The sequence below is a fragment of the Carlito syrichta genome, unplaced genomic scaffold (genome assembly GCF_000164805.1).
Source record: "Carlito syrichta isolate Samal-C Ts95f unplaced genomic scaffold, Tarsius_syrichta-2.0.1 Scaffold130759, whole genome shotgun sequence".
In the NCBI taxonomy this organism is placed as follows: Eukaryota; Metazoa; Chordata; class Mammalia; order Primates; family Tarsiidae; genus Carlito; species Carlito syrichta.
The window spans coordinates 117,237-120,922 of NW_007074855.1; the positions used below are offsets into that span (position 1 = coordinate 117,237).

Sequence of the window (3,686 nt, forward strand, 5' to 3'; positions counted from 1 at the left end):
AAAAAAAAAAAAAAAAAAGGAAGAAATTCGGCTGACCCTTGAACAACTGGGTGTGGGCTGTGTGGGCCCTATTACTGTGGCTTTTTTCCAGCTAAACTTGGTCCGAAAACGCGGCGGTTGTGAGCTGTGAGGCCAGCGTGGGCAGCGGGCCCTTTTCACACACTCAGGCTCCACGGGGCTGACCGCAGGACTGGAGTGAGCGCGGGTGTGGGCACACCTGGGCTTCTGGAACCATAGCCCAGGGCACCAGGGGACAGCTGCAAAAAGGGCCTACTCCATCACTGGTCATGCCAGTCACATGCTTCCGTATCCGTCCCTGTCTGCAGGTAGGCCTTCCATGCTGTAATATCGTCACTGAAACTTGTCTTGGGGTCGTCTTCCCTGTGTCTGTGTATCTGTCCGCCTAAACGGCTGCCAAACATTCCATTCCGTTCATACACTATGATTTATTTCATACTGCAGGGTGTTGGATATGGATAATTTCTTTTTTTCTTTCTTTTTTTTTTTTGAGTTGGAGTCTCACTCTGTCCCCCAGACTGGAGTGCTGTGGCCGCCCCGACCACCACGGCCTCGACTGCCGGGCTCCGGCGATCCTTCCGCCTCAGGCTTCCGAGTAGCTGGAGTTACAGGCATGCGCTACCACCCCGGGCTAATTTTTTGATTTATTGTAGAGAGGAGGTCTCGCCAAGTTGCCTGGGCGGGTCTCAAACCCGCGGGCTCAGGCAATTCACTCACCTCAGCCTCCCAAGGCGCGGGATGACAGGCTGAGCCACCGAGCCTGGCTGGATAATTTCTTAAAGACGTGTTGCCTGCAAGTGGGATGGACCATCCCGGAGGCCTTGCAGGGCCTTCTGGGGCTTGGACCATGGCCCTGATGTCCTGTCCCTTTGCAGGGGCTTCAGGGGAAATGTTGAAACCACAAGGAAAGATTGGATTTTGCAAACAAAAGTAATCTTCCGTCCCTGGAAGCATAAAATCACAGAACCCTAATCAAGACACCGGGCTCCAAGCCTGGTACATCTACCTTCTGGGGATGTGGCCCTGGGCAGGCACTCAGCCTTCCTGGCCAAGGTTCCCTCCTGTGAATGGTGACATGCCTCACGGGGTTCGTGGGCGTTGGTGTGGAAGGAAGCAGTGCTGTGTGGGTTGCGATTACCAGGGGGCTGCAGAGCAGGACCCGGGCCAGGGACCAGCCTAGAGCTGCTGGGGACCCAGGCTCTCCAGCAGTGACACAGGTGAGGCCAGCCCTGCAGTGTGCACGCCCGCCGCCCTCACCTCCCTGCCAGGCACCTACGTCCCCCAGCTGTGCATTCGTGGCTGTCCCCTACCTCTGTTTCTCCCGGAGCTGCTCCTCACAGAGACTTCCTCTCAAGGAGCACGGCACTTTGGGCTCTGCAGAGGCAAAGAAGCGCTCAGGGTTTTCCTGCTGATGTTTAAAATGCATCGCTGGGTTTTCAAACCATCGCTGACACCTGAGCCTCGTGGCTGAGGGGAAGCGCGAGGTCCGTGCCGAGCCACGACAGACGGCGCGGTCCTCGGCGACAACGCACATTGTGAATGTGCTGAAGGAAAAGCTGGCCATCCCAGCGCCACACCAAGAAGGTATGCCCTGTCCACCCCGCTGTTGCCCCCTTGGGTGAGTGGCGAGTGTCACACGTTGCTGCTCCCTCAGCATGGGGGTGTCGCCCCTTCTGAAGGGCTAGTCGAATGGGCCCCGTCCCCCTGAGGAAAGCGGCTCCCCGCGTGACTCTCCGTTTCCCAGGAAAAACTGGTTCTCCCAAAGAGCCCAGAGGTCAAACTGCAGCAGGTCTGTCCCCGCGAGTCCGCCTTGGCAGCGGCAGGCTACAAAGGCAGAGCAGGGTGACCCTGGGGAACGGGAAGCCCCCACCAGAGCCTTCGCCCTGCCAAGGATGCCTGCCCTGCGTTCTCTTCTCTGAGCACCTGGCCCATCCTGGCAGGCATGGAGCCCACGGCAGCCGTAGCCACCACCCAGCTCCATCCCCGTCTCCAGGGGTGCCAGCAGGTGCGCCTAATCACCACACACCCAAAGCAGAGTGCGGAGGCATGCTCAGCCTCTATGGCAGCCTCCTATTTTTCTGTTTTGGTGAAAGTCCCGACAACCCTCTTGACAAGGGTCCTGGTTGCTACCTCTGTGGTGATGGATGGATTCACACATTCATTCAGCGAGTATTTATTGAGCACCCTTTCACGTGTACAGGCGGGTCTTAGATTTACTTCCCCTCGACGTTGTTTTTCAGAAAGGATTCTTCTGCCTCTGGCTTTTGCTTGGGACATCCAGGTTGTGCAAAGGAGTCCAGGGCTCCCGGAGCCCACCCACTGCCTGCACTCTCAGCCTTGAGCTAGTTCTCACCTCCATGGCCAGTGACTTTGCACTCTCTCCCCAACGTGCTATGCCCTCGTGCTCTGTGCTCCGTGCTCCGGTTTCCCCAGCAGGCCCACCCCCTCCTCTAACCGAATTGCGGTATGCTACTTAACATTCTTTAAATTTCTCTTTTAACTGAATTTCCCACAAATAAGGTGTGTTTTTAATGTCACCAGAAGGGATATTTTTAAGTTAAGACGTGTGTCCAAGCCTGCCGAATGTGCTCATGTGTGTAAGGCACCTAGCATACCCCCGCTGCATTATGGGTAGGCAGTAAATTCTAGCTGGAAATGAGTGAGTGAGTGAAGAAAGTGCCCCGCTTTCTGAGGGGGAGAGCTTCCTGAGAAGGGCGGAGGAATGGCTCCTTTGAGGACAGCCAGGCAGGCTGCTGAGCAGAAGGCCCATTTCTTGAGCCACACTCTCCGTGAATGTGCAGGACCAGCTTGAAGTCCTGTGCGCATCTGAATTCCTGGACTGTTTTGGTTTATAGAACCAGTTTCTTACCCAGGTTCTGCCTCTTGATGGTTCTGTTCCTTTTTTTTTTTTTTTTTTAAGAGACTGAGTCTTGCTGTATTGTCCTGGCTGGGCCTAAACTCCCAGACTCCAAGGATCCTCCTGCCTCAGCCTCCCCAGTAGCTGGGACGACAGGCATGTGCCACCACGCCCAGCTTTGACAATTTTTCAAACCTTCCCAACCTTTGATTTTGTCCTTTTGTAAGATGGTTTGGATGAAGAGACTCACTGTCACTAATTCATGATTGTTTGGTTGCTTGGGGTGACTGTCCTGCACACAAGCACGCTCCTTAGAATGAGAAGACTGCGCTGACTCTCCCTGGGACAGAACGAGTCACTGGCCCCATGATTGTTTTCACATAGTTGGTATAATAGATGTTATTCATTTCTACGGTCAGTAGTTAAAGTTAGAAATAAAATTATACTAATCTTGTTACTGCAACCAGTACACTCTTTTGTTTTGTTGTACCCATTGGCTAAAGATGTATCACAACAAATAAAGCTTTATTCTGCAGTAAGCGCCGCTAACTTCTTTGCTTAGAATTACTGATAAAGGACATTTACAGTTCCCAGTGACGGGTACCGAGAATATGCAAAAATGGATGCTATAACTGATGAAATACAACTGTAACTGGAACCCTATCGAATGCTTTGTAAGTCATGTAGCTTGATGTTAATCAATAAGCACAGCTCAACGCCTATGCTCATAAATGCAGACTGTGAAATCTGGGAGCTGAACCGGACTTGGTATCCATCCTGGCTCATCTCCTTGAATCCCAAATTCAGAAAT

The 3,686-nt window shown here is 53.2% G+C and overlaps 1 pseudogene; it reads right to left on the reverse strand.

Annotated features, from left to right (window-relative positions):
- LOC110594742 overlaps positions 1–1,552 on the reverse strand; it is a 3,344-nt pseudogene extending 1,792 nt beyond the window's left edge.
- Between the last annotated feature and the right edge of the window lie 2,134 nt (positions 1,553–3,686).